The 18,079-nt window shown below is 33.3% G+C and overlaps 2 long non-coding RNA genes across 2 annotated transcripts in view; both read left to right on the top strand.

Annotated features, from left to right (window-relative positions):
* Positions 1 to 18,079, top strand: part of LOC144977779 (uncharacterized) — a 130,313-nt gene that overhangs the window by 98,469 nt on the left and 13,765 nt on the right. The gene's annotated exons all lie outside the window — the stretch shown is intronic.
* On the top strand, positions 9,990 to 17,573 carry LOC144977784 (uncharacterized). The gene is made up of 3 exons (XR_013646404.1): positions 9,990 to 10,172; positions 15,608 to 15,787; positions 16,788 to 17,573. It is a non-coding gene; the product is annotated as an uncharacterized LOC144977784 (long non-coding RNA).

Genomic DNA, 18,079 nt, shown 5'->3' with positions numbered 1-18,079 from the left:
TTACAACAATGAGCCAGTTGTGAATTAGATTATCAGACCCACAAATAAGTGCACGTCGCAGGTATATAGAGACCTAAAGGTTGTTCTGAACTTGGAACATATTGCAAGGAAGGGTCGAGAGTCAATAATATGACGAGGCTAGACTTTTGCCAGTTGAAAGCGGTGAAAGCCACGCACTACGACATATTATGGGATTTATTTAATTAAATAAATTAATCAATTAATTAATTAATTAATTTGTTTATTTATTTATTTAATTTTTGCTTGTGTTGACATTCCAACCCACTACTGTGAGGTTGTGCTAAATGATAATCTAAATTGTTACCGTCTGCTTTCGTCTGCTATCTCTTGTGAGATGTTTTGCACACATCATATGGCGTTTTCCAGTTTTAAATAGGAAAGCGATCATCTGATAGATAGGTCTTAAGTCTTAATTCTTAAGTCACGGATTTGATGAATCTGTCTATCTCTCTCTATGACGACTTTTGATTCGCAATGCCGAATTTGAAGAGCAATAAAGCACATTTGCTCTGTAAACACTATAATAATAATAATTATAATAATAATAAAAATAATAATAATAATAATAATAGTAATAATAATAATGATAATAATAATAATAAATAATAATAATAATAATAATAATAATAATAATAATAATAATAATAATAATAATAATAATAATAATACTAATAATAATAATAATGATGATGATGATGATGATGATGATGATGATGATAACGATAATAATATAGTATATCCCAGAAGGTAATTATGTGACTACACTCCAAAGACGACCCAAAGGCAATTATGCCAATATATTGCATTACATCACTTGACAAAATAGGCATTAGTTTTCAAACGTTTTTGTTAAAATTGGAAGCAGAAGTCTTGATTTCACACCTTCCTCTCTTCCAGGTATAAATCATTGGAAGTGTGTAACCAGTCCTCTCTTACAGTTATTAGTCATTGGAAGTGTGTAACCAGTCCTCTCTTTCAGTTATAACTCATTGGAATTGTATAACCAGTCCTCTGTTCCAATTAAAACTCATTGGAAGTTTGTAACCAGTTCTCTTCCAGTTATAACTCATTGGAAGTGTGTACCAGTGCTCTGTTCCAGTTATAACTCATTGGAAGTGTGTAACCAGTCCTCTTTTCCAGTTATAACTCATTGGAAGTGTGTAACCAGTCCCCTCTTTCATTTATAACTCATTCGAAGTGTGTAACCAGTCCCCTCTTTCATTTATAACTCATTCGAAGTGTGTAACCAGTTCTCTTCCAGTTATAACTCATTGGAAGTGTGTAACCAGTCCTCTCTTCCAGTTATAACTCATTGGAAGTGTGTAACCAGTCCTCTCTTCCAGTTATAACTCATTGGAAGTGTGTAACCAGTCCTCTGTTCCAGTTAAAACTCTTTGGAAGTGTGTAATCAGTTATCTTCCAGTTATAACTCATTGAAAGTGTGTAACCAGTCCTCTGTACAAGTTAAAACTCATTGGAAGTGTGTAATCAGTTCTCTTCCAGTTATAACTCATTGGAAGTGTGTAACCAGTCCTCCAGAGGACTAACAATGAACAGATTACAGATTGAATCATTAAGTGCATGACTATTTATAGTAGCTGGATGATATGTAGATGTAAAAGAGCGAGGATAGATGATCTTTCAAACTATCAGTTGCACAAGGCATGGATCCAGCCATCCAAAGGACTAGTTTCACACTTCCAGTGAGATTGGAACCAATATTTTGACATCACATTATTGTTGGTTATTGTGGGTGATGCTCAGAATCTGTGGGCTGTGTGCTCCGGGTGATAGGTATGTACTGAGGTGGCTTCTGTTCACGGTCATCGGTTAATACCAGTCAAAAATAAAACCAATGAAATATTTATTCGACTAGTTTTAACAAAATATTCGACAAATGACGTAATTTTCAAAAGAGTATGCATTGTCTGTTGATTGAATAACCCGAGACTCATTCTATAAGACAGAAGTAAAAAAGGCAACCATGTCAAGAACCATGTCAAATTGACAATAAAATAAATAGAGCACTCTCAAAGCATTGGCTAATTATACTATAATAATGCCCATCATCTTGTCCACGAGTCTCAGTTACAGTTGCTGCAGTGAATGGTCACGGTTATTTTTACCACAGCAACGACAACGGATGACAACGCACGATAACGACGACGACGACGACGATGATGATAATGATGATGATGATGATGACGATGACGACGAAGATGATGATGATGATGCTGGTGAATAATGGGTCTAAAGTTTATCCGGAAGTTAATATATTTTCGACAATAATCATAAGCTGGAGCATAAAAACTGTAAATAAAAAGAGGAAAATAAATGAATTAAAAAAAAATCATCGTAACAAACAAAATATTATTATTATTATTATTATTATTATTATTTTATTATTATTATTATTATTATTATTATTATTATTATTATTATTATTATTATATTATTATTATTATTATTATTATTATTATCATTATTATTATTATTATTATTATTATTATTATTATTAATATTATTATTATTATCATCATCATCATCATCATCATCATTATTATTATTATTATTATTGTTGTTTTAAACTTTAACAATGGCAGAATTATTATTATTATTATTATTATTATTATTATTATTATTATTATTTATTATTATTATTATTATTATTATTATTATTATTATTATTATTATTATTATTATTATTATTATTATTTATATTAGTATTATTTTAATCATTTCATCATTATAAATGTCGCAATTTTGATGAGATGTTTTCATGTGACCAGCCATTTGTCTGCATAAAAATTGGCAGGAGAACTTCTTGTTCTGTGATTTTTCTTCAAAATAAGGTATTTTGTGACCCATGGTATGGTTAGATATATGCCCATTTTGACTTTGAAATGCATTTTTCTCAAAACTCCAATTTTCGCCACTAAAAACCTAAATCCTCCCTCAATTTTCAATTAATCTTCTTCAAACTTTCTACAAATGAGTCTTATGCAAATACGCTGGTCCTCTAGAAGCTGGATTTTTGCAAAAAAAAAAAATATTTTATGAGTAATTTGCAATTATGTAACTTTTTTTCAAGGGGAATAATCGAGTAATAACTTTGAACTTAATTTTTAAAGTTTCTAATTTTTAAAAATCAAAAATCGGTCTTCTAGAGCCTCTTTATTTATCTTTTTTTCTACCTCTGGCCAAAATATTTTGCCAATCAGTTTATAAACAAAAAAGCCTTTGACTTTTAAAGATTTGTTGTTTATTTTCCAATATGGCGTCGTTTCCATAGCAACGGGCAACTTTTATCGAAAAAAATTGTATGCAACCGTCCTTCCCAAACATATACATTATGCCTGTGCAGAGAAATTTAGAATATTATTTCATGTAATTAAAAAAATGGCCCTTTAGTGTCGCTACCCCCCCCCCCTTTCTTTATACAATTGACTGAGAACTATTCATTGAAATGGCTGGCTAAAAGCAATAATAAACAGTTGAATGACGTCAATTTCGTTCTATCTTTAGGGTTTCAAATGCAGATGATATTGATGCATTTCGTCTATCTAAAAATTTACAACATCCGCTAGCCGGCTGTAACGTACCGACACAAAACAATGCATAACCTTAAACGTTTATAGATAGTATGAAGTTGATGTCACTCAGGTCTTTGTTATTGCTTTTTGCCATCCGCGGTTATGAGTAATTCACACTAAACTGTATTATCTAGACATATAAACGTTCAAGTTTACACACAGTTTTTTGTGTTGGTCAGTTATTTTTCCGGATGGCAATGTTGTGAGCTTATTAGCCAGGCTTATACTATCTATAGCCTGATTAATACAATTTAGTGAGAACTATTCATAAAGATCTCTGGCTAAAAACAATAACAATGAGCTGAGTGACGTCAATTTCGTTTTTCCTATGTAGGACCCTGTCAAGTTGGTAAACATTCTTTCGCTCATAATTTTTATTTGTATATTATCTTAAATTTCGCAGCTTTCTCTCTTCAGTTGGGAGATTACTTCTCGCAAAACTCTCTTTGACAGACTATAAACTTTTAAGTTAACACATTTGTGTATTTTGACGATTGTTATTTTGGCGGGTAGAAATGGCGTGTTAGTGGCGTATTTAAACACATACCGACTATGTTGTTTGTTTGAGCTTTTATATAGTGCAATATCCACTAAAAGAGATTTATAAAGTGTCCCTGACCAACAACAACACGTAACATATAAAACGAGACATGGCGCCTGATAGGCGATATTACAATTTTTTTCCGACAGAGACAACGCTGTTAACGGCCAGATATTCATTTTACACCTGAGTACGGTGAGAGAATGTGAGTAAAGAGCCTATTCCAAGGACTCAACTAAACGCCGAGCGAGACTCGAACCCAGGACCTTCCGATCCGAAAGCGAGTGTCATACCACAAGACCACATAACCGACTTGAGATTGATACCCACATACGGAAGTAGCCCCTTACTTTCAAGTCCCGATATTCATTTTAGTCTCGGTCTATAATCATAATAAGACAGACGATTGGTGATTACTACTCAATGTGAGAGAGATAAAATGGAGAGAGATAATTCATGCAGTATCCGAAGCCTGGACCAGGCATGGAACCTAGAAGAAGAAGACTCAATGTGTGTGTCTGTGTGTGTGTGTGTCTGTGTGTGTGTGGTTCATTGGGTAAAACCATGAACAAATGCAACAGCTTAACACAATACAAATTGTATGGATATAATTAAGTTGACGTCACTCGGGCTTTTGTTTTTTGTTTTTTGTCATTCGCGTTTATGAGTAATTCTCACTAACCTGTTTTAACAAACTTTATATGTTTATGGTTACACACAGTTGTGTGTGTTGGTGTGATTGACCTGGCGAGAATAAATGGATTTTTGAGCTTTACTCAGCGTATTTTAGAGATTTTTAACGCGCCACCTTCTTCGTGATATTCATTCCAAAATCAATTTGTCGACACTATTACTTGTATGTTCAACGTAAAGGTCTACAATTTGCGTTTCACGTTTAGAAAGAGATCGGAGAAATGAATGGAAAAACAGTCCTCGGCAGGTAAGAAAAGCTTTTATTCTGTCACATTTCAAACATTGTCTTATTGTAGAATGCGGTTTTGCGGTCTTAATTTATCTACAGAACGATGTAAGTCACTGAGAATCGAACTGGCTTATTATAAAACTGCTCCTTTCTTCCAAGTTTAAGCGAATAAGAACATCGACATAAATTGGGAGGCCTTCCTTACGTTACTCAGGATTAATAAAATTTCTCAAAATGCTACTATCGCTAACATAATAACCAACTATCAATAGAACTAGTCTTAAAAACACTGCTGTGCAGTAATAGATGAAAGTTGTTTTTTTTTGGTGAGTTTTATTTTATTTATTTATTTATTTTTTAATACCAGGGTTAGCAGCGTTTTGAAGCAGTTCCTTTTACCCCAGTATGAAATGCTTCCCCATTCCCCAGGGAGGCCTACCGAAAGCTCCTACGAAGGGAAACAACTCAAATAATACTCCCTCAACTAGGCTTACCCCGAGAAAAAATAAAACCTAGTACCTTTAACTAACCCTAGATTGCTAAGACTTATGACTAACCCTAATAGAAAACAAAATCCTCCGATCTCGAGCTAACCCTAATATCTAAACAAAAATCCTCGGACTGCTTTGCACTACCTTTCAATACTTCACAAATCAAAATGGCGGCCGAGAAGGAAACTTTAAAAATCTATCAAGGTTTGTTCTAGTTTTTAAAATGCTTCTATATGATGACAAATTGAGTAAATACATGACAAATGGTCAACGGTGAAAATACAAATTGAAAGAAGACTGGGGATGAAGGAGCTTTCGGTAGGTCTCCCACGTATTCGGTTGTCGCTTAACATCCGTCCAGGATGCAGACACGGTAGACGGTAGGTTTGCGCGGTTTCTTTTTCTGAATTACACGGCAGTGGTTTGATAGCAGATCTGATAGATTTGGCGGAAAGTAAATTGTGATAAGACTGCCGGCCTATGCAAATAGTAGCAAGCGATTGTTAATGTCCATTTAACATTTTTAAAAAAGGTTACTCAACCCACCTCATGACTGGTATTGAGATCCGTCCTTTTTTAGGTGGCTTCACGGTGTCTTGAATTGAATAGGCCTGCCTAAAGCAGATTAATTGCTCATGCTTGCATTTCAACTATTATTGCGCTTTTAATTTTTGATGGATACCGATATACTCGTGATCAAAAATAAGTATACAGATTTAAAATCAAGGCTGAAATTCCACACATAGACGGTGGAGTTCCGTAGTTTCACAGCCCTTTACAAGAGAAACTATAACCTGAAGAAACATGTTTGCCATCACTTGCAATTACTATCGAAACTGAATGGAAACACAGTAAGTAATAATGGCGTCATAAACATGGAGATAAAGATAAAGGGAGTAAATCTGACTCATGAATGAACGCACAAAACAAACGACGTTTCAAGCTAAGTTTTCTTTCTTTCTTTATTTTAGAATAATATAGTTTTTGTGTGTTTTTAATTATTTTATATATATCTTTAAAATTAATGTATCACTCTATTTTAAATACAACTTTGAAACGCATCCTTCCACTCCCGTTCTCCCACTTTCATTCTCTCTCTCTCTACTCCCGTTCTCCCACTTTCATTCTCTCTCTCTCTCTCTCTCTCTCTCTCTCTTCCATTGCACACACACACACATACACACACGCACGCACACACACATTTACAAATTTTCGCCTATATTATGTCAATCCAATTTAAATACATATGTATACTGTGTTTACTTGATAAAGGCCAAGGGCCGAAACGTCGTTTGTTTTGTGTTGTTCAGTCATGAGTCAGATTTACTCCATTTATCTTTATCTCAATTTTATTGACTCATCTAGGCACCTCTAGTTATTAGCGTCATAAACAACTGAGTCAGAAAATTGGTTTTGAAGTTAGAAAAATCACACCACTTATGAAAATGAAACTTATCTTGTAAAAAGTAGTAATATGTATTGGGCATTACAACTTAGTCAAATTCCAACATCTCTAAACGATTACGTGACATAAATAAAAGTGCTGTGAAACTAAGAAAGTCCTGCCGCAAACATTGTTTAATCGGATAATAGTATCTCTAGTAAGGGTTCAGAGAATAAAAACATGGGTGGGGAGTTCAGGGGGGGGGGGGGGGGGGGGGAGTGTCTCTATATCTGTATATATATATATATATATATATATATATATATATATATATATATATATATATATATAAATCCACTCTTTAGATGCATAGTTAAGTCCTTGGACAAGGCTCTTTACTCACATTCTCTTACCATACGTGGATGCAAAATGAGCACATGACTGTTAATACCGTTGTCTTTGTCGGCAAAAATGCAATATCGCCTAACAGGCGGCATGTCTCGTCCTACATGTTAACTCTTTAAGATTCAACCCGACAAAAACCGACAACGACATAATATTCATGGGCGGGGTAGCCAAGACTGGCCTCAGTAAGTAAAATCCAATCGTTGTGAAGGAAATGACAGGCCCTGTCACTGCCGCAGGGTGTTTTCAGCTTTGATTTTTATAAATTTGCCGACAGAAAAGAAAATATGTTTCAGAAATTGCGATTTAAATCCTATTTTATTTGCGGGTAAAAATAATTGACATTGCACTTTGTTTGGTAAAAATCGGTAAAAAATTACGACTTTGGTGATGAAAAATGACTTTGAAGACAATTATTGTAAACTTTTAAAAATATTATGAATAATTTATAACTCCCTTATTTGTGGGTCGATTTTGTCATTCGAGGTATCAATTTTATTGTAATAAAGAGATAGGAACTTCAGAGTTATTTTTTCTGATGCGAAATTATTACTTTGTAATTTTAGCACCAAGAAAAATAGTCGGTAAATAAATTTGTTACACCTCTTTGATAGACCGCCGGGGTCCGTTCGTGTAGAATTGTGAATCAAGCATCTCAAAGTCTTCAACCAATCACAGGCTATCTATCCAGCTGGCCGAAACAAAGACGCTTCTCCCCGTCGATGTATTACGCTATTGTTATGCAAGGAATATAACACCTTATGGAGTAGGCCTAAAGGCTAAAATCTAAAAGTAAAAAATATAATTCTGAGGAATTTGAAAGTCACATTGCTGAAATCAGCTTGAAAAAAGAAGTACATTGGTCTTTGTTTCATAAAAATCGGTTGAAAACCAACTGTTTTACGAATAAATTTGATTTTAAAAATTGCTTTTGTTTATTTTAGCTTTTTTTAGCAACTTTTTTATTTATCGGCCGATTTTCTTGATTTTTATATCATTCTTTATATCTCAAAGAGACGAGATCAGTGATATACTTTGTTTGTTTCAAATGTAACTAGAACATAATTTGGCTTTTTTACCTATCGACCATGCCTGGATAATTTATTCAACAACGTGGCGATGTGACGCAACTATTCCATGGCCGTCTTCCACTGCATCCACAATGATTCAATTCATTGTTGACGGCTGTTGACACGTGAGCTGCCAGAACGACCAATCGTTGAAGGGTCAAGATGCTCAGTAGCCAATCGTTCTTCGGTCAAAAAACTTAAGAACTCACGAGAACAAAAGTTTGAAATTTGGTGATGGACGGACCTATGAAATCGTTTCTGGGCGGAGTTTAGCCATGAGTGACCGTAGAAAACGAAAAGGCGACTCCAGATATCAAAGAGTAGGCTTATATCATCAAAGGATGTCTACATGATTGACATGGCCATATAGGGAACTCATTATCTACTCCCCCAAAAAGAATCTGAACACGAGAGTGTTAAGTGCCATTGTCGGCTAGGGATCCCTTGTAAAGCGCTTTGAGCATGATTAGTGAATATTTCACAATATAATGGCCCCATTTTATTTTAAAATATCTAATTATATTATGATGGCTTTACTTCGAATATATTTACTATTAAATATTGTTTTTGTCTCAAACAGGTCAGAATTTAATACCTACAACCTCCCCCACCTTCATCTGTAATGCTTTCATAACCGCCAAATATGTGATCTTGAGAGGCACATCGATTTGATCATCACAAAAAAAGGAAAATATATCGCGGTAAGAATATTTTACCGTATTTCAAATCGGCATTGTCAATGAATAACTTTGTCTAAAGAAAATAGTAGTTAAACTCGAAACAAGGACAATATCAGAATTACAACAGCTCTAACAGCGTCATAATTTGTTTTTCAACAATTTTGATTTTCAAAAATCCCATCATGAATTAGATTATGTTGAAACTATAAAAATGAATAAAATAAAGACGGAGTAGATCTACGTACTTTGTCTTTGTTTATAAATGATCCCATTTTGATTTATGTGGAGTATGCTGCAATTATTTTCCTGAGCAGGAGGTATTTTGTGTTTTTAAAAAATCAGTGGAATCACATATCTATGTTTTTATTATTGACACCAAAACTACAAATCATTGCCTTTTAAAGATATGCTCTGCACAGTCGTGAGGACGGAACAGATCTCATCTCCTTGCTCACATTTACATTCTACTATAAATAATATTATTCATTCATAGCCATGAGATCCTGAGGACCTGTCCTGCCGTGTTCTGGGAAAAAAATGACTAGAAAACTTAAAATATCGATGGATTAAAATGATCGGTATTTGAAGGACGAGTTCTTTTTCAAGTCTGGACAATCAATTTAGTTGAAAAAAAAAACAAACTAGAATGGATTTATATCACAATAATATAAAAAGCATAAAATTAGATTGTATCATTTTCTATGCTACGAAATTGTTATGACTACGATGATGATGATGATGGTGGTGGTATAGACAAATCAACGTAAGACAATGGTTGTGTATAAATGAAATCCGGTGTTATTTGTGTGGACATTCTCTTAAAGAAATACAGAAATGGAAGTGGGATCAGACATTTTCAATTTGTCCAATTTTTTTTTACAGCACTCTTGCAAAAACCCTACCAGTAGCGCCTGCTCTTTGCCATCACAGACACTGGGGACATTTTTAAAATGCATCCATCAAAAGAAAGTATAACGTCAATGATGTACAGAGGCTGTCATGTTCATATCATCTGTTCAAGACAAAACAGCCCGACGATCTAACGGAGGGTCATAAAACAAATTGGTAAGTCTACAACATTGACATTATCAGACCTGTCTACTACTACTACAAAAACTATCGGTGAATTACGATATCTTGGCTTCAATTTCAGAACATCATAAGCATCTAAGGGACATGTAGTCATTTTTGGTTTTAAAAAATTTTTTCGACCAAATTGGGCTAGTCCACTTTTCAGGTAGTTTAATTATTCTAGAATCCAAAAATATAAAGAAAATTGCATATTTTCATTTAAAAACGTGTTTTTGATGCAGTTTTATAAGGTAGGTATCCACGTTTTATTTTCTAAAGGTCTATATTGTCAAATGTTTGGGTCTTGACAACAGCTATTCAAAGCCTATCCATCCTGTCATGGCTCATATCGATGGAAAGCTTTGCCATTTCTCTTTTTCAATCTGGCATTGTCGACAACATGATTATAAACATGAATTATCACAAGGTCAAATAGTGAATACCATTTACACAATGTCACGAGCTCTCATTGGTTGATTTGAGAGGCCATGTCACGGTGCTTCTAAATTTAGTTACAAAACATGATTCCGATCTAAATTTATCCTCAAACGTGGCAATAGTGACCCACAATGCACCACGATAGTGTCAATGGCCGCTCCCTGACTGTCCCTGCTTTTGTTTACAATATTATGAATTCATTCACTTTCGGACCTCACTTCATCGCATTACAAGTTGATTTTGATGAACTTTGGTAATTCTTCACTCTATTCAAGTCACAGAATACTCAGTTTACAAGGTAAGCATAAGAAATACATTTTAATTTATTGCTTATTTTTATAACTAAACATGCCTTGTGTGATTGTGTGTTTGTTCGACTGTGCATCAGCTGACACACTCGTTATCGCAAGTTAACTTTATTTTATGAAAAATAACAGGGCCAAAAATAAAATACTACTCCCCTCCCCAAACAAAATCAGCCCTCCATGTCAGGCGATAAAACCTAGACCTGATCATATGTTTCAAGGTTCGATTCCCAGTCAATATGTTTCCAATTTTGTCAACATCAAGAGGGTTCGTGAAGTTCGTGGGACTCACAAGAAGAAAAGACATTCTCAGTCTCAGGATCAGGATCCTTTTAAAAAAAATACTGTTCATTGTTACTGTAATTATCTTTATTTTGGCTGATACTGCATTCATCGTCCACACTTTTCGATTTTTTTTCTTTGGAGGGGGGGGGGGGGGGGGGGGGAATTTATATCGGAAAATTGGGTTTGGTATGTTCTGTTCGAGAGATACTAATAGAGAGGGAGAGAGAGAGAGTAAATATCTGATAGATAATGATCAGGTCTGTAGTGGTAGCAGTTTCAGTAGTGTTTGAAATGTCTAGGATAATGATAATGACAATGTTAGATAATTTTTTTTCCAAATTATTTCTTCTTCTTCTTCTTCTTCTTCTTCTTCTTCTTATTATTATTATTATTATTATTATTATTATTATTATTATTATTATTATTATTATTATTATTATTATTATTGTTTTAAACTTTAACAAGCGGGTGGTTGGATGGGAGCATCACCCTTGAATCATATACCTATGATGTTCGCATGGGTGTACGATCCGATAGTGATGTCATTTCTTCTTCTCTTTACTAGCCTATCCTGCTTCTTTGGTTTGTGATTGTATTTTTGACAGGGGATATTTTTTTCATGTAAATCCTCTGCCTGTTTGTTCTTGGTTATTTATAATTTAGCTTATGATATCTTTAGGTTATGATTTTGATTGACATTTGTACTATTTTTGTTAGATTGCTTGTTTTTTTGTTTCAGCGGTCTCTCATATAACCTCAATTGTGTTGGAAGAGACCTAAAGCAAAAAAAAAAAAAAAAAACTTTAACAATGGCAGAATTATTATTATTATTATTATTATTATTATTATTATTATTATTATTATTATTATTATTATTATTATTATTATTGTTGTTTTAAACTTTAACAATGGCAGAATTTAATTTAATTTTTTGTTTTCATCGACAGCTAACATGAAAGAATTCAGTTGACTGTCCTGGTGCCCTGACAATCAATAAAGATGCTGGCTCAAGGGCTATTCTGAAAAGGTGTGTTGAGGAGCAAACCATCGTCTGGGCCAGCACAGCAGAGTGTCTGCATGTACTTTTTGACACTGGTTAGTAATGTTTCCAAATCTCCATAGCGCCTTTACATTTTTGAATAATGATCAATAAAGTAAATACTCATTTTTCTTAATGAAAATGACAAAGCATCATTTGAAATGAATTACTACCGAATTTATTAACTTAATAACAGAAAATTATTTGTCGCCAAGAGTTCTGTTCTGTGGATGTAAAACCAATGAAATTTCATCTGTGTTGGTGTGAATGGTGACCATTTTATTTATTGGTTTTCTTTGACAGATGCATTTTATGTCAATGACTTATAATGTATTTCCAAAAATTGCTAATGAAATATCTCTTTTTTATTTTTATTTTTCCAACCAGAGCAAGATCAACCCTCTTTGTGGAACTACGGTACTAAAAAAGCGGTGGCAAAAAATTGGTGTTGATTTTTCCTGCATTGAGGCGAAAGAAATTTTTTTCCAAGGGGTTTGGGAAAGCAAATTGCATTTTATTCTGAGCTATATCTATTTGCATCATTTAGCTGTTGTATTGTCTAAAATAGATTTGATTTTGCAGTTAAAATTGACTAGATATCTAATTTTATATGACTTGTCTCTCAAGCAGCATTGAAAAATGAGGGTAGCGCGCCATATCATATTTTACAAAATCATATTTCGAGAATTTTTAATATATCTAGAAATCTCTTTATAATCTATTGTATACAGTAAATAATTAGTTTTTGTGATTACAATAATGAATTCATAAGATATAGACAAATCATATTTGACCTCAAAATTATTTTATCTCTGAATATGGAAAAAATTCAATTTTACAGTATTTTTTTTTCGGGGTATGCGATAGCGAATCGATTATAAATTTTTTAGACTTAGATTAAATTATAAAATTTTCTTGTTTTCTTGTCCTATAATGGTCATATTTTGAAGGTTTGATGGATCATTTCTTTTACTTGTCTGCAAAATGTCTTAATGTCAAATTATAAAAAAAGTTTGCGCTTTCTCAAATGTCTGTTTTATGTCATTTTCTGATTTTCTAGCAATCCAATCTTAGTCATTTTCCTTTAGATCATCTTCAAATTTATTCAGAATCTTTTCTATGATGCGTTTTACATCATGATGGAAGCGTTTGGGGGTAAATTAAAATTTAGCAATTTTATAAATTTTTTAATTCACTTTTTTCTGTCGATACACGCTAAATTTTCAGTCGAAATCAAATAAAAATTCTAAAAAATTTATTTTCCAGACTATTGATAAATTCTTCCATCATGATATAGCTATTTATGTGAGAAACATTGTTTAAATTTTAAAGAAATTTATATGCTAGTTTTTGGTGCATCCACGTTAGAAGTTTTAGGGTTTTACGTCTAATTTTAGCCTATAATGCCCCTTAAAAATTAAAAAAAAAATTGAGTTTTGTTTTGGTGTTTAACATCAAATTATACATTACATTATTAGTTTATGAGATTTAATTGATGAATTTTATAAATATAAAGCATATTTGACCACTATTTTAATTTTTTTGTAAAAAACTGATGTCATTCAATTTTTCCGCAAATATTTTCTTAGGGGTGTATGGGTTAGCGAATTGATCAAAATTTTTTCAGAATTTGATAAATTTACAAAATTTTACTGTTTTCTTGTTCCATATTGATTATACTTTGAAATTCTGATGGATGTTTGCCTTTGTTTGTCTGAAAAATTAGCTTTATTATCAAATTAAAGACAAATCTTGCGTTTTCTCAAAATTCTATTTTGCGTCATTTTCTGATTTTCTATCATTCATATCTGGATTGTTTTCCATTAGATTGTCTTCAAATTTGATCAGAATCTTTCTTATGTGTTTTGCATTATGACGTAAGGGTTTTGGGGTAAACTAAAATTGAGCAGTTTTATGAAGTTTTAAATCAAATTTTTACTGTAATTCCGCACCAAATTTTCAGTCGAAATCGAAAAAAAAAAAAATTTATTTTCAGGACTATTGCTAAACCTTTATGTCATGATGTAGCTCTTGTTGTAAGAAACATTGTGTGTAAATTTGGAAGAGATCTATTCGTTGGTTTTTGCTGCATTACTGTAAGAAATTTTGGGATTTTTGGTCTTTTTAGCCTATTTTTTCTCACTGTCTAAAAAAAAAATTATTTTTGGCTTTTTTTTGGTGTTAATCATCAAATTAGACCTCCTTCCACCTGAAAATAACAAGGGAATAGTAATATTAGCATTACATTGACTACAGGTCCCCCCTTAAAACTTATTAAAAATGAAACTTGATGCCAGGCGGCAAAATTTAATTAGATTATGAAGTGTTATTTAATTCTTGTGATATATGGTAAAATGTTGATCCATAAAGGTAAATATGGGGACTGCTATTGCTATCTCCTAAAAACTTTAGATTTTTAAATTCAAACTGGTATTTTTAATTTTTTAGCCTACTTCTTTTTTTTTTTGGGTGGGGGGAGCTTTACCGTCATGCTCTGAAAAAATAGTAAAAATTTTGGCAAGAAAACTCGTCCTACAATTATCGATCGATTGAATTGACCTATATTTGAAGGACCGAGTCTTGTCAAATTTTTAAAGTGGTTTTTCAGAGTACAGCAGATCTTGGCAAATAAAGATGAGAATTTGGGTGGAGTCTTTTGACCTCCCATGGTGGGCAGGGGGTCACTTGCTATGTATTCTATCCCCCTATGTTTTCGGAGTTGCTTTCCGTCTTTTTCTTGGAATAGGATTACTTGGTTTTGTAACATGGAAACAGTCAAATGTATAGCATTAGATTTGGAAGGTGATAGTTTTTCCATGCAATGTTAGTTATATTTTTGTTTTGAACATATCTTGCTAACATTTGAAAGTTCTCCTCTCTGTGGGGTCCTACGTTGGTTTTGGAAGAGACGTTTAGATGATTTCAAACTATTTACATCAATGGAATAAAATTAGAACCTAGACCCGTCTACATCTGTTCATTTGAACCAATCTCCTTTTATCTTATTTTTGTCTTGATTTTTATAATTGCACTTATATTTTTTTACTATTTAATTTGCATCTTTTTTATTGGTGCTGATACGACCCAAATGTCGCAAGCGTCAAAAAAGCCTTTAAAATCAGCAAAAACGAGAATGATTTTATACAAGATAATAGATAAAAGCATAAAGTTAATCTATTGCATATAATTTCAACACAATTGATTCGGCGATGATAGTGTTGTGGTGATGACGACGATGATGATGATGATGATGATGGTGATGATGATGATGATTGATGGAATCAGCATAATAAAACGATGGTTTTACACAATAGAAATCCCTTAGTTATTTTCATTTTATTCATGTTTTTCTTGGTTTGCAGCGCTCTTGTAAAAAACCCTACCAGCACCTCTCGTTCCTTGCCACCAATGATACTGGGGGAATTTGAATAATGCATCCATCAGAAAAGAGGGAGTAATGTCAATGACTTACAGAGGCTGTCATTCTCATTTCTACTCAATACAGAATAGCCCGATTGTCCAGTAGGAAGGATATAGATCAAGTAAGTCTCCAACATTGACATTTGTAACCCATCACATAAAAACAGTATAATGTTGGGGTAAACCAGATGCCAGTAAGAGATTTCAATTTCAAGATTGTCAGTCTATATCGCCTTATGGTATGACATTTGCTTTTAGAGCGGAAGGTCCTGGGTTCGAGCCTGGCTTGGCGCACAGTTGAGTCCCCTGGAAAAGGCTCTTTACTCACATTCCTTCACCGTAATCGGGTGTAAAATGAGTACCTAGCCGTTAGCAGCGTTATCTTCCCTGTCAGAAAAAAGTGTAGTATCGCCTTACAGACGTCGTGTCTCGTTCTACTTGTAACTTTGAGCTTGTTTAGTGGATATTGCGCTATATAAAAAAGCTCATTTTTTTCTCACCAAAAAAAGATGGTATACTTATTCTACTCGTATTGTATGACCTTTGTCTAAAAGTTCAATTTCTTAATAACCGAAATTATACCGTTTTAATCCTCGGGTCACATTTATCATCCTGTCGTGTTTCAAAAACTCATTCAGTAGATTGCGGCATTTGGTCTTAACTTATCTATTTAAATCGGATATAAAATCACCAGTCGTGGGCCGGGAAAACCAAGCTGTCTTTTTTTTTACTCCTCTCCCCTACTCCTTCCATTGTCAGCTTAAACAACGCTGCTTTTTTCTTAAAATGAGATTACTCTTGTTCTGACAGAGCATGGACTTGGATCATTTGCCAAGAGGGAAGTAGTCGGGATTTTTTTAGGGAGGAAGGGAGGAGTGGGAGCCGGGAGATATATTTTATTCATTGTAAATTACATTGTTACATTTAAATGCTTTTAAAATTGTTAATGCTTCGTGAAAAATTAAATATGTCTAATGTCGGGTTGGTATCTTGTGTTCAAAATGAGAATTTCACAATGGCTTTATTCTGACCCAAGCACTAATAAATATGAATATAGATAATGAATACCTTCCATTTCTTTGTCGTCCTTATGTTACTTTACCTTTTTCCTTCTCATTGCAGATCATCCTTTCTACAATGTATCATTTCAAGAAATCGTGTAAATGAAAATTTGTCGAGAAGCAAACAAGTAAATTGTCAAGAAGCGACCAAGTCATCTCTCATCTTACATCTGAATTTATTGTTGCACCCCGGTTTCAAGTATGGTGAGATCGTCTTGATGGTATTACCTATCATAATTTGTAGGATTTTTATTTGTCAATTTATCTGCTCTCCTGTAACAAGATTTATTGCTTTTTACTCGTCATCAACAAACCATAGATGAAAGTCTATTTTTTTCCCTCGTAAATCATCAATGCTAGATGAAACTGACCTCAAGCAGTGATGGAAAGGATGATTCCTATGAAGTGGGAATTTGGTTTAATAATAATGTAACCTTATAGATAGATAAATTTGATAAGGATTATAATGATATTGAACATTATGCCCATGTGGCTTACACCCAGTCTATACATGGCTGGGATGTAGAAACCCGGGCTACATTATACCATCTGTCTGTTTTTGTCGAAAATGGGAAGTGGCTTTGTTCATTTTGTACATTTGTATACACATGGTGATTGAAATAATGGTGGTCATCACAGAACACGATTGAGGATGTTTGCTGGTACCATGCACCTATTTCTCGTAAATCATCTTTGATCTGAACAAAGCCATTTATGATTCTCATTCTGACAACAGGCAGAGGAACATTACTACTTCCTTTCTATTTCTCTTCTCCCTTTCATATAGTCTTGTCTTACTTCATTCATGAACAAATATCTTGCAAGCGCAGTTGAAACAAAAGAAAAACTTAATAATGATAATAATGATTGTGATGATAATAAGCATGATGAAGACGATGCTGAAAATCATAAAATTATGCTGATAATAATGTTAATGTGGATAATGATGATATTGGTGATAATAATAGTCATGGTGGTGGTGTTGTGGTAGTAGTAGTAGCAGTGGTAGATGTAGAAGTTGAAATATTTGTAGTAGTTGTAGTTAAAATAGTTGAAGTAGTAGAAATCTGTTTCTTTAACCTGAGGAATAATGCATTTGTCGACATTTTGTACGTTTACCTTTAGTTTATCTAGTTTCGATTTAATGTTATCTCATTTTTGTTTCGCTCTTTAAAAATCCTTTTACATATTATAAAACACATGCTTGTTTTGCTATTGGCTTCATACTCAATATATTTACAGTTTTAATTAAGAGGGGAAAAGCACAAAATGATTGAAATGAAAGGGAAATACATAGATAAGAATAAATTAGAAGTAAATGATGAAACACATAATTGCAGAACTAGACAAATA

This window comes from Berghia stephanieae, chromosome 1 (assembly GCF_034508935.2).
Source record: "Berghia stephanieae isolate SIO BIC M18660-M18661 chromosome 1, UCSD_Bste_1.3, whole genome shotgun sequence".
Lineage (NCBI taxonomy): Eukaryota > Metazoa > Mollusca > Gastropoda > Nudibranchia > Aeolidiidae > Berghia > Berghia stephanieae.
The sequence above is the reverse complement of the archived record's forward strand: the minus strand, read 5'-3'. Positions and strand labels throughout refer to the sequence as shown.